Genomic DNA, 13,206 nt, shown 5'->3' with positions numbered 1-13,206 from the left:
TTGTGTAGTGCAGTGTGTGAGACTGTGTGATCCGCGCAATGCAGACAGGCCAGTTTACCCTGGAGCTGCAGATGTGTCCAATAACAGCGCTGCTGTGTGTAAAAGTGCTGGAGAATCTCATACCTGCACGTTTTGCTCTTCAGCTCCTTCTTTACTCCGCCATTATCTAAAATTGCTTCAGCATATGTGTTATCAGTGTCCATGATCGCCTCATCACTGGCTTTCACCTGCTGTCCGTTCGTGTTCCTCCAGCTCAGCTGTATGTTATTGCTGCTCCACAAGTCATTGAGGTCCGGCCAGTCTGAGCGCATTCCAAATTCCACAGACGTTGTATCTAGCTTCCCATTGAGTTTCTTTCTGAATTAAGTTAATCTGTGTTAAGGTGCAGCTTATTGTCGGTGCACCAAGTGGACAGATGCTGTAGATCTCCTCCCTGTAGGCAGTCTCATCATTGTTGCTGATTAGACCAATCATTGTAGTGATTCTGCAAATTTGATGATGGTGCTGGATCCATTCATGGGCTTACAGTCGTGAGTAAAAGGGAGTAGAGGAAGGGGCTCAGCACACAGCCCTGTGGTACACCAGTGTTGAGTGTGATGGTGGTGGAGCAGATGTGGCCTGATCTAACATTCTGGACCTGTCAGAAAGTCCATAACCCAGTTGCAGAGAGAGGTATTAATATCCAGGTCTCTAAGTTTAGAAAGTATGACAGTGTTGAATGCTGAGCTGAAGTCAACCAACAGCATCCAAGCATAAGTACTTTTATTGTCCAGGTGTGTGAGTACAGAGTGTAATGCTATTGAGAAGGCATCTTCTGTGCCTATTTAGGCAAACTGATGTGGGTCCAGTGTGGATGGCAGAGAGTCTTTCAGATGTGCCAGGACCAACTGCTCGAAGCACTTCATGATGATGGGTGTGAGTGCTACAGGGTGGTAGTCATTCAGGCATGTTGGGCTAGAGTGTTTTGGCACTGGCACAATGGAGGTGGTTATAAAGCATGTTGGCACAGCTGCTGTTGTGGAAAAAAGATTCTGGTCTGCAAAATATTCCAAGTCTCTAAGTCAAAGTTCTCAAAAACTGACAAAGTCTGAGATCTCTGAAGTCTTTAGGCACAGCCGTTTATTGTTACAGCATCAGTAACAACAGAGATAGGTCGTCTGTGAAATGTCTGTGAATACCCCAGCGAGCTGTTCTGCACATGCTTTGAGGACGTGCCCAGGGATCGGACTCAGTGCGGTGTAGTCTTCTGAGAAGGTGAGTATAATAGGTGAGCAGTCGGATGAGGAAGAAGTGATCCTGGTGTAGGGTTCTTTATTGTCTCTTTCAAATTGGGCATAAAAATCATTAGGCTCATTCAGGAAGGAGACATTTGTGGCTGTGGGGGTGAAATGGCTGTGTTTGTAGTTGCTGTTGGCCTGGATGCCCTGCCACATGCGTCGAGGATCAGAGTTGGAAAAGTGATCCTCTAGCTTTAGCTTGTAGCAGTGCTTGGCCTTTTTGATGTCCTTCTTAAGATTAGCCCTGGAAGTGCTGTAGGCCTGTGTATCACCTGATCTGAAGGCAGTGTTGCATGGCTTCAGCAGGAGGCGCACCTCCTTGTTCATCCATGGCTTTTGAGTTGGGCATGTGGGGATCTGCTTCTGGGTTCTAACACTGTCTATGGTGGTGTTGAGAGCCACAGGTTGCCTGGGAAGCAAACATACTCCAGTCTGTGTGTTGACACCTGGCACCTGACACCCACCCCCCCTGGCCACACTTTGATGGTCCTTACTGATAGCTTTACACGGTTGATGAGAGGTGAGTACCTGAGGGTGAGGAACAAAGAAAGGTGATCTGAAAGGGGGGGGGGGGGTTGGGGGGGCTCACAGCGTAGGCTACATGGTCCAAAGTTTTGTTTTCTCTTGTATGACAGAAAATATTTTGATGAAATTTGGGAAGCACTGCCTTTAGGCTTGAGTGATTAAAATCCTCCGCAACAAGAAAAGCAGCCTCCTGGTGAGCAGTCTGTTTGCTGATGGCTGCTTGAAGTTCATTCGTAGCAAGCTTGATATTAGCATTGGGAGGGATATAAGCATCAGTTATAATGCTGTGTTCACATCACACGCAGAACAAGCAGGAGGATTTTCCCCGGGACACCAACAACAGGCGCTATGTCATAATCATGCCCCCACAAGAGCAAGCTCTCGATTGGTTAACGCGGCACGAATGTCCGCTGAAGTTCAGATTTTCGAACTCGAGTGATTCGATTGCTAAGTGCGTCAAAAGCACAATTCGCAGATTTTTTAACTCGCGCCATTCGCGCCGCACCATTCACACGCATCATGCCGCAGGATGTCTATTCGCGTCTTTGCATTGACTTAACATGTAAATCACTCGCGCTTGACACTTCTTCTGCATCTGGTGTGAACACAGCATAAGAGCGGAGGTGAACTCCCGCAGCAGATAGAACGGTCTACATTTAACCATTAGAAATTCTAGGTTAACAGAGCCATGTCTCCCAACGATGACAGAGTTTGTGCCCCAAGCTTTGTTAACATTAATGCACAATCCTCCGTCTCTGGTCTTACCAGAGTTATCCGTCGTTCTGTCTGCTCGAAATGTGTGGTGTTCAGCTAGAGTAACAGCGTTGTCTGGTATCCCGCTGTTTAGTCATGTTTCTGTGAAGATCATGACATTACAGTTACACAGTCTTTTACTGTGGTTAATGCGCAGTCGAATCTCATCCATTTTTTTCACCAGTGACCGCACCCTGGCAAGAAAGATGCTGGTTAAAGAGAGCCGGTGTGGTGTTAACTTTAGCTTAGCTCTTAGCCTCCCTTGTCTTTGTTTATGTTTGTTTATGTTTTATGCTTTTACACTCATACACTACAGCCAATTTAGTTTATTCAATTCCCCTATAGCGCATGTGTTTGGACTGTGGGGGAAACCGCAGCACCTGGGGGAAACACATGCCAACACAGGGAAAACATGCAAACTACACACAGAAACGCCAACAGACCTAGCTGAGACTCGAACTAGCATCCTTCTTGCTGTGGTAACTTCTGAGCCACCATGCTGCCCACCCTAATATTAAATTTTTAATTATTTAATCTTTACATTTTTTTAATCTAAACATTTAAGAACATTTTCCATCTGTGGTTGGTCTTGCTGCAGAGCTCTTGTGTTAAGTGTTGCTTCTGACCCACTGAAACATACTAACCGCTGATGGCTGTCAATGTGGTTCATGTAGCATTGCTAATACTTCATGTTTCAAAAAGAGGAAGTGAAATTAAGAGCTTCAAGGCTTCATCTGGTGATGCTCAGACACTCATTTAAAGTGTTTTACACAGTTCTGTCTCCAAACTAATTGTGTTTTCACATTTTCTCTCTCAAACACTGAACAATAGTGAATTCTGCTGTTTGACATCTGTAAATGAGAGTGACTGCATGAGATGTTCTGGTTTATTCTGGTTAACACACCCAGGAAGAGGAAGACAAATATTTTTATCAGCACATTTTTATTGTGAAAACTGTCGGTTTATAGAAATAGCTTGAGCTGCTAATGTGTTCCTCATTTGAGCGTCGACACTGAGACACTTCAGCAAGGTAAGAACATTTCAACATTGAAATCATTCTGTTGAGCTACTGTACGACTGATATGCGTAAAAATGCGTCTGGTGAATGTTGAGTTAACACTAGCCTAATAACTGTTATAAATACATGTGTAATGTGCAGCAATGTTTAGGCTTTACTGGTGGTTTACACGCCAACAAAAATAGTGCTAAATAGCAGTAAAAGTGGTTCTTAGGTCATAATCATATAGGGGAACCACTACTTCTCAACTATTTTATAGTTAGCACCTTTTATTTTCTGCTACAACATATAGCAATTTAATTCAATTCACCTTTATTTGTATAGCGCTTATACAATGTAGATTGTGTCAAAGCAGCTTCACATAAAAGGTCATAGTAAATAGGAACAGTGTAGTTCAGTTTGTAGTGTTTAAGTTCAGTTCAGTTTAGCTCAGTTCAGTGTGGTTTAAAAATCACTACTGAGAGTCCAAACACTGAAGAGCAAATCCAACGATGCACAGCTCTACAGATCCCGAACCATGCAAGCCAGTGGCGACAGCAGAGCAACTTTGTATCCCTCTAATTGTAGGTCGAGTTGTGAGATATGCTGTGTACAGGATTTAGGCCAGATTGTGTCTGAGTTTAAGAGAAGATAATTGTTGGTCATCCAGTCTTTAACATCGTTAATACACAGTTTAGACATCTCGTCAGGTTTAGCTGAAATATATAATTGAGTATCATCTGCATAGCAGTGAAAGCTGATCCCATGTCTTCTAATAATGTCTCCCAGGGGTAGCATGTATATTGTAAACAGCAAAGAGCCTAAAACTGATCCTTGAGGCACCCCGTATTTTACTGGGCTGATTTGTGAAGGCTGTCCATTAATATTCACAAACTGATAACGGTAAGATTAGTATGACTTAAACCATTGTAGAGCCTGTCCCTGGACACCTGTAGACTTTAAGCGATTTATGAGAATATTGTGGTCAATGGTGTCAAATGCCGCACTAAGATCGAGTAAAACTAATAGCGAGATGCACCCTTGGTCAGCAGCTAAGAGTAGATCATTGGTTATTTCACTAATGCGGTTTCTGTACTGTGATGAGCTCTGAAACCTGACTGAAACACTTCAAAAACATTGTTGGTCTGCAGAAAGGAGCATAATTGAGCAGAAACAACTTTTTCTAGCATTTTAGACATAAATGGAAGATTTGAAATAGGCCTATAATTAGCTAAGTTGCTGGGGTCCAGTTGTGGTTTCTTAATAATAGGTTTAATAACAGCTAACTTGTAAGGATTTGGAATATGGTCTAAAGATAAAGAAGAGTTGATAATGTTAAGAAGAGGTTCTCCTATAACAGGTAGCAGTTCTTTCAGTAATTATGTTGGAATTGGGTCCAACATACACGTAGCTGGTTTAGAGCTATTTATAATTTTGTCTAGCTCTTCCTGTTCTATGATTTTAAAGCACTGTAGGTTATTTAGATTCAGTGGCGTGTTTACTGGATCTGAAGTATAAGGCGGTGCAGAAAGTTTAATATCTCCTATTTTCTGTCTAAAGCCTTCTATTTTATCACTGAAAAAATTCATGAAGTCATCACTACTAATTTGCGGTGGAACATTTAGTTCCAAAGATGACCGATTATTTGTTAATTTAGCGATGGTGTTAAATAAGAATCTAGGATTGTTATGATTATTTTCTATCAGGTTGCGGAGGTGCTCAGCCCTGGCAGATTTTAGAGCCCTCCTATAGCTGGACATACTGTCTTTGTACGCAATTCTGAAGACTTCTAAATTAGTTTTTCCCCATTTACGTTCCAGGGCACGGGTTGTCTGTTTTGAGAGCGCGGGTATGATTATTATACCATGGTGTAGTTTTTTTCTCTCTAGCCTTTAGTTTGATGGGTGCCACAGTATTTAGAGTGCTAGTAAAGATGGCATCCATACTGCTGGTTATGACCATACATCAAGGTCATTTGCGTTTGCCGCTGCATTTTGAAGTAGAGAAAGATCAGGTAAGTTATTTATAAATTCATCTTTGGTGGATGGAACAATAGTTCTTCTAGGGCGATATATCGGAGAGGATCTGCTAATTTCAGGTAAACACAGCTTATATAGTAAGAGGTAGTGGTCTGTAATATCATCACTTTGTGGTATAATATCTACATCAATGACCTCAATTCCATAAGACAGAATTAGATCTAGTGTATGCTTTAAGTGATGGGTTGGACCAATAACGTTTTGCTTTATCCCTAGTGAATGTAGTAAGTCCATAAACGCGAGCCCTAATGTGTCGTTAGCGTCATCTATGTGGATGTTAAAGTCTCCTACAATTAGTATTTTATCAGTTTTAACTAGTAAGTCAGAGATAAAATCAGAAAACTCTTTTAGAAAATTAACATAGGGTCCTGGGGGTCTATATATGGTGATTAGAGTGAGAGATATCATAGGTTTTTGCATAGTGTCCGGAAGCATAAGATTAAGCGCTAGTACTTCAAAGGAGCTAAACATAAGTCCATTTCTCTGATTAACATTAAGAATATCACTAAAGATTGACGCGACTCCACCACCATGACCAGTTTGACGAGCCTCATGTTTATATAAGAATCCTGTAGGAGTTGCTTCATTTAAACTAATATTGTCATTTTGTTTCAGCCAGGTTTCAGTGAGACAGAGTGCATTAAGATTGTTATCTGTTATTATTTCTATAATATTTCTATAATATTATTATTTTTTAGCAAAGAGCAATTTCTGTTCTTCACACCATGTTAATAGACATTCATTCAGAGCAAAAGGTCTACTGAACCTTTTATTTCCTCGGCGGTAGGTAGGAAGCGGTCCAGGAACGATGATCTGCGTGGCAGGCGAGGTGCGTCGAACCATCTCCATCATTTACATTTACATTTACATTTAGTCATTTAGCAGACGCTTTTATCCAAAGCGACTTACAAATGAGGACAAGGAAGCAATTTACACAACTATAAGAGCAGCAGTGAACAAGCGCTATAGACAAGTTTCAGGCGTGTAAAAGTCTAAGAAGCAAAACATTAGTAGAAAATTTTTTTTTTTTTTTTTTTTTTTTTTTTTATTAATAGAGAGAGAGAGAGAGAGAGAAAGAGGGCTCAGTTAGTGGTATAGCCAGAGAGGCAATTGCAGATTAGGAGGAAAAGTGGAGACTAAACAGTTGCGTTTTAGTCGTTTCTTGAAGACAGCAAGTGACTCTGCTGTTCTGATGTAGTTAGGGAGTTCATTCCACCAACTGGGCAGATTGAATGTGAGAGTTCGGGAAAGTGATTTCTTCCCTCTTTGGGATGGAACAACGAGGCGACGTTCATTCACAGAACGCAAGTTTCTGGAGGGCACATATATCTGCAGAAGTGAGAGCAGATACGAAGGAGCAAAGCCAGAGGTCACTTTGTAAGCAAACATCAGAGCTTTGAATTTGATGCGGGCAGCAACTGGAAGCCAGTGCAAACGGGTGAGTAGCGGAGTGACATGTGCTCTTTTGGGTTCATCAAAGACCACTCGTGCTGCTGCGTTCTGAAGCAGCTGAAGAGGTTTGATAGAACTAGCTGGTAGCCCGGCTAGCAGAGAGTTGCAATAGTCCAGTTTGGAGAGGACAAGAGCTTGAACAATGAGTTGAGCTGTATGTTCAGATAGGAAGGGTCGGACCTTTCTGATGTTGTAGAGTGCGAATCTGCAAGATCGGGCAGTTCTAGAAATGTGGTCAGAGAAGTTCAGTTGGTCATCAATCGTAACTCCAAGGCTTTTTACCATTTTGGATGCAGTGATGGTTGCTCCATCCATCTGGATTGAAAAGTTATGGTGAAGAGTCGGGTTGGCAGAAACTTCAAACATTTCCGTTTTCATGAGGTTAAGCTGGAGATGATGATCTTTCATCCAGAGTGAAATGTCTGACAGGCAGGCTGAAATGCGAGCTGGAACCGAGGGATCATCAGGGTGGAAAGAGAGGTATAGCTGGGTGTCATCAGCATAGCAGTGGTAGGAAAAACCATGTTTCTGGATGACTGTTCCTAAAGATGCCGTGTAGATAGAGAAGAGAAGTGGTCCAAGCACAGAGCCCTGAGGTACCCCAGTGTATAGATGCTGTAGGTTGGACACCTCTCCCCTCCACGACACCCTGAATGACCTGTCCGAGAGGTAGGAACTGAACCATTGAATAACAGTGCCTGTGACGCCCAGTGACTCAAGCGTAGATAGCAGGATCTGGTGGTTTACAGTGTCAAAAGCAGCTGATAAATCCAGCAATATGAGGACAGATGATTTAGAGTCTGCTTTAGCCAGTCTGAGGTCCTCCACGACCGAGAGCAGGGCAGTCTCAGTTGAGTGGCCTTTCTTAAAGCCAGATTGCTTGTTGTCCATGAGGTTGTTTTGAGTAAGAAAGTCTAGGACTTGATTGAACACTACTTTCTCCAAAATCTTGGCCATGAATGGAAGCAGGGATACCGGTCGGTAGTTTTCAAGTAGCGTTTGATCCAGGTTTGTGTTTGTTGTAGGTGCAGCAAATTGAGCACTGATTTTTGCAGTTTTGGTGCAAAAGAATGTAGCAAAGTCATCAGTAATGAGTGTGGAGGATGCTGGTAAAGGAGGAGGATAGAGGAGGGAGGAAAATGTTTTGAAAAGTAAGCGAGGATTGGTGGCACTGTTGACTTTCTGACGGAAGTATGTCTGCTTTGCAGAAGTAACCTCAGTCGAGAAAGAAGACAGAAGAGTTTGGTATGTTATGAGCTGTTCAGGATTTTTTGTTTTTCGCCAGCTTCTCTCAGCAGCCCGAAGTTTTGAGCGATGCTCACGGAGAACATCAGAGAGCCAGGGTGCAGGAGGACTGGCTCGGGTTGGTCTGGATGTCAGAGGGCATAGTCTGTCTAGACATGATGTTAGCGTGGAGCAGAGTGTATCAGTTGCACTGTTCGTATCAAGTGCAGAGAGTTTGCAAGATGGAGGAAGAGAGTTAGAAACAATGGTGGATAGTCTGTTGGGTGAGAGAGAGCGTAGGTTTCTGCGAAAGGCAACTAGAGTAGGAGTGTGTGGCGGCTCAGGAGTAATGTGGATGTTGAGAGAGAGAAGGAAATGATCCGATGTTTGTAGTGGAGTTACTAGTGTTTGGTCAGCGAGGCAATGTCGAGTGTAAATAAGGTCTAGTTGATTACCTGATTTGTGAGTAGCAGAAGTAGGTGCTCTTTTGAGGTCGAAAGATGCAAGCAGAGTCTGGAAGTCAGCAGCTTGAGGTCTTTCTATGTGGATGTTGAAGTCACCTAGCACCAACAAGGAAGTGTCATAATCAGAAAAAGATGAGAGAAGAACATCCAGTTCATCCAAGAAGTGACCTAATGTACCCGGTGGGCGGTAGATGACAACCACATTTATGCGAAAGGGGTGGATAATGGTGACTGCATGGAATTCAAAAGAGCTGATTTTTGGCAGGGACGGTCTCTGAGTGAATTTCCATTCTTTGGAAATCAGTAGTCCAGTCCCACCCCCTCTCCCTGTCTGACGAGGGTGGTGGGAAAGAGAGAAATTAGTAGAAAGAGCTGCATGTGTAGCAGTGTCCTCCGGTCTCAGCCAGGTTTCAGTTAGAGCCATGAGACTAAAGTCAGAATGAGTGGCTATGGAGGTAATAAAATCTGCTTTGTTAACAGCAGATTGACAATTCCAGAGGCCCACAGAGAGAGAGAGTTGTGAAATAGAGGATACATGAATTGATCGAAGGTTGTGAGGGTTGCGCCTGCAGCGTACCTCCCGTGCTCTGCGAGTATTAGTAACAACAGGAATTAGTAAACACATAATAAAGTGCAAGGAAAACAATAATGAGTGCAGAGAAAAGGAAAAAAAAAAATAAAGTAAGAAGTACTCAAGTGCTTTGTCGGTGTCTTTGCTCGGTGGAGTCGCACAGGTAGAGTCGATGGTCTTTACCCTCGTCGGTCTTAGAGTCGCACAGGTAGAGTCGATGGTCTTTACCCTCGTCGGTCTTCACACGAGGCGGGCTTCACACGAGGCTGCCGCGACCGCTGCCGCGGTGAGACTAGTCGCTTATATACACCCCCGAGCGCTTTGCTGATTGAGCTCAGGTGGACACGCCTCGAGAGTAAAAACACCCGAAACTGCAGCCGCGGGGGCGCGCGAAAAACCTCCGGCTCGGCACGCAAGCTCTTACAGTAAACAAAAGGAAACAGTGGCTAAAACTTGCTAGTACTAAACACAGATAGCTGAAAAACAATTTTATGTCCAACAACCAATACACAACCAGCTGAAACAAGTCTAACTGTTCTCTAACCAAACACTAAACACAGATAGCTGAAAACAATTTTAAATGTCCAACAACCAATACACAACCAGCTGAAACAAGTCTAAGTGTTCTCTAACCAAACACAGCAACTGAAAACAGGTCTAAATGTACTTACTCGGTGTTGCTCTCGATGCTAAAGTGCTTCTCCTGCTAGCTAGACCAAATGTGTTCAAATATATAGTCTTTACCTGGCGTTTGGACACGCCTCCAAAGTTACAAAACACCCGAAACTGCAGCCGCGGGGGCGCGCGAAAAACCTCCGGCTCGGCACGCAAGCTCTTACAGTAAACAAAAGGAAACAGTGGCTAAAACTTGCTAGTACTAAACACAGATAGCTGAAAAACAATTTTAAATGTCCAACAACCAATACACAACACAACCACCTGAAACAAGTCTAACTGTTCTCTAACCAAACACTAAACACAGATAGCTGAAAACAATTTTAAATGTCCAACAACCAATACACAACCAGCTGAAACAAGTCTAAGTGTTCTCTAACCAAACACAGCAACTGAAAACAGGTCTAAATGTACTTACTCGGTGTTGCTCTCGATGCTAAAGTGCTTCTCCATCAGGATCCTGAAGTCCTTCTTCAGGATCTCCGTCTGCCGGAGCCCGGTGTCGTTCGTCCCCACATGGAGGACGACGGCACCGAGGCTCTCGGCAGCGCTCAGGATAGTAGGTATCTGTGCAGAAATATTCTTAACTCGGGCACCAGGGAAGCAGAAAGTGCGTACTTTGTTACCTTTAGAGGTAGTGGAGGAGACGTGGCGCACGATTGAGTCGCCGATGATGGTCACATCACGACCCGTCTCGCAGAGAGGGGCGAATCGGTTCTCCATGGGGATCTCGAACACCGGAGGAGGAGACGTTCTGGCCGGGACCCGGCAAGCACCTTACGTGGCTGCACCCAGGGGCCGTGATAGCCGGGTGTCGGTGTGAACGACGCCTGGGAAAGCTGCGCCCTCGGTGCGCTGGGCCTGGACACAGAAACACGCGCGGTTGAGGTAGTCGGAGTATTGTGATTGTATTGTACACTTACCACAGACGAGCGAGTACGGGGTAAGAGCATAGCCCGGAGCCGCACTCGCTTCGTCTCGAGGGAGCGAATCTGGGACTCCATTGCTTCCAGCTCCAGCGCCTCCATCGATGCTTCTCCTGCACTCAAGGACAGACACACAAGCGACATTGTACAAGGTGAAGAGCAAAGCCAGTAAGTGAGAAAATAAGTGAGTGAAAGAGGTCGGTAGCTTTAGCTGACCAGCGGTGCTTGCAGGCTAAAGCTACAAACAACAGGCGGATGCTCGAGAGACAGAAGGTTTGAAAGTAGATTTGTTTGTATGAGTGTGTTAGGGGATTGTTCACTCCAAGTAGGAGAGACAAATATTTAGCGAATGAGGAGGTATTTTATGATAAAAATGTAAATTGGAGTCTAAACTCCAAACACACGCAGCGAGGCTACCGTTCAGTGACAGTGACGTCACTCGAGCTTAAAGCGGGGTGTGGGGAGGTGGAGAGGCTGCTCTTTTTAACTGCCAGAGGAAGGATGTCTCCTGCCTTGATGAAACTTTGGCGTCCCTTTTGTTGTTTGTAAAAACAAAACAAAAAGGGCAGCGAGCAAAGAAGGAATAAAACAGAGCGGGAGGAAAGAGAAATGTCTGAGCCAGTCAACAGTAACAATGCAGTCTGAAGAGACATGATGTCATCAGGGCACCGCAATCCCTAGTGTGCAGCCACCAGGTGACTGTAAAGTGAGCTAAAACCCAGGATAAAAATTAGATATAATCCTAATTTCACATTTTTTATTATTTAATCTTTACATGTATTTAATCTAAACAATTAAGAACATTTTCCATCTGTGATTGGTTTTGCTGCAGAGCTCTTGTGTTAAGTGTTGCCTCTGACCCACTAAAACACACTGACCGCTGATGGCTGTGAATGTGGTTCATGTAGCATTGCTAACACTTCATGTTTCAAAAAGAGGAAGTGAAATTAAGAGCTGCAAAGCTTCATCTGGTGATGCTCAGACACTCATTTAAAGTGTTTTACTCAATTCTGTCTCCAAACTAATTGTGTTTTCACATTTTCTCTCTTAAACACTGAACAATAGTGAATTCTGCTGTTTGACATCTGTAGATGAGAGCGACTGCATACACACATGTAGTCGTTCTGGTTTTTTTAAGAAGGTGTCAAACACACACCCAGGAAGAGGAAGACAAATATTTTTAACAGAACATTTGTAGTGTGAAAACTGTTCACAGAAATAGTTTAAGCTGCTGATGTTTTCCTTATTTGAGCGTCGACACTGAAGCACGGTAAGACCATTTCAACATTCAAATCATTGTGTTAAGCTGTACGACTGTAAAATGCGTCTGGTGAATGTTGAGTTAACAGAAGCTCAGTAACTGTTATAAATACATGTGTAATGTGCAGCAATGTTCAGGCAATATTTAAGCAATATATTTTTTTAAATGTCAACAGAACAAACCATTTTATACAATGACTTAAAAATTTTAAGTCTTTAAATTGATCATACTTTAAATTTTAAGCTGAACACTAGTATCTTGGAAATTATCTTTCCGTTAAACAGATATTAATAATTCTGACTCCAACTGAATATATTGTGATCAGAACTGTTGGACGCATTACATCACTTTGTAAACATTTATTAATATAATTTGTTAAACCTTCCGTACAGTTTAGAGCACTTGGACCCGGAAGCTGCTTAACATATTGGCCCTTAGTGTTGATCCTGCATGGACAGCCCTCACCGGCCCCCAGGAGCCCTCACAGCACCTGCACTATAATCTACATCAATAAATGTGTTTCAGTATACTTTTTAGTTCAGTCATTATACATCTGGATTTAACTATTGTATTTTTATTGTATTATTTCTGCCTTAACTTAGTAACTAAATTAATTTTGACTAAGGTGTGTCTTTAAAAACTGAAAGAGGACTGCTGACGATACTAACTAGCTTTGCCATTTGGAGAAACATAAACAACCCTGCTGAAAAAATCCAGCTTAAACCAGCCTCGGCTGGTTGGCTGGTTTTAGCTGGCTGACCAGCCTGGTTTTAGAGGGGTTTTGGCCATTTCCAGGCTGGTTCCAGCCATTTTCAGCCTGGTCTTAGCTGGTCAGGCTGGAAAATGACCAGCTAAATCCAGCTAAAACCAGCCTGGTTTAAGCTAGACATAGCTGGTTTTAGCTGGGCTCCCAGCCTGTCTAGCCTGGTCAAGCTGCTTTTAGCTGGTCATTTTCCAGCCTGACCAGCAAAGACCAGGCTGGTCAACCAGCTAAAACCAGCCAACCAGCCTTGACTGGTTTAAGCTGTTTTTTTCAGTAGGG

At 43.3% G+C, this 13,206-nt stretch overlaps 1 protein-coding gene across 1 annotated transcript in view; it reads left to right on the top strand.

Annotated features, from left to right (window-relative positions):
- The first annotated feature begins 3,522 nt into the window (after positions 1–3,522).
- LOC130223372 (obscurin-like) overlaps positions 3,523–13,206 on the top strand; it is a 50,569-nt gene continuing 40,885 nt past the window's right edge. Inside the window, exon 1 of the mRNA XM_056456202.1 lies at positions 3,523–3,585. The gene's annotated coding sequence lies outside the window, so the exon portion shown is untranslated. The remainder of the gene's footprint in view (positions 3,586–13,206) is intronic.

Source organism: Danio aesculapii, chromosome 1, assembly GCF_903798145.1.
Source record: "Danio aesculapii chromosome 1, fDanAes4.1, whole genome shotgun sequence".
NCBI classification, from domain to species: Eukaryota; Metazoa; Chordata; class Actinopteri; order Cypriniformes; family Danionidae; genus Danio; species Danio aesculapii.
Note: the sequence above shows the minus strand (reverse complement) of the source record. Positions and strands in the feature narration are given on the sequence as shown.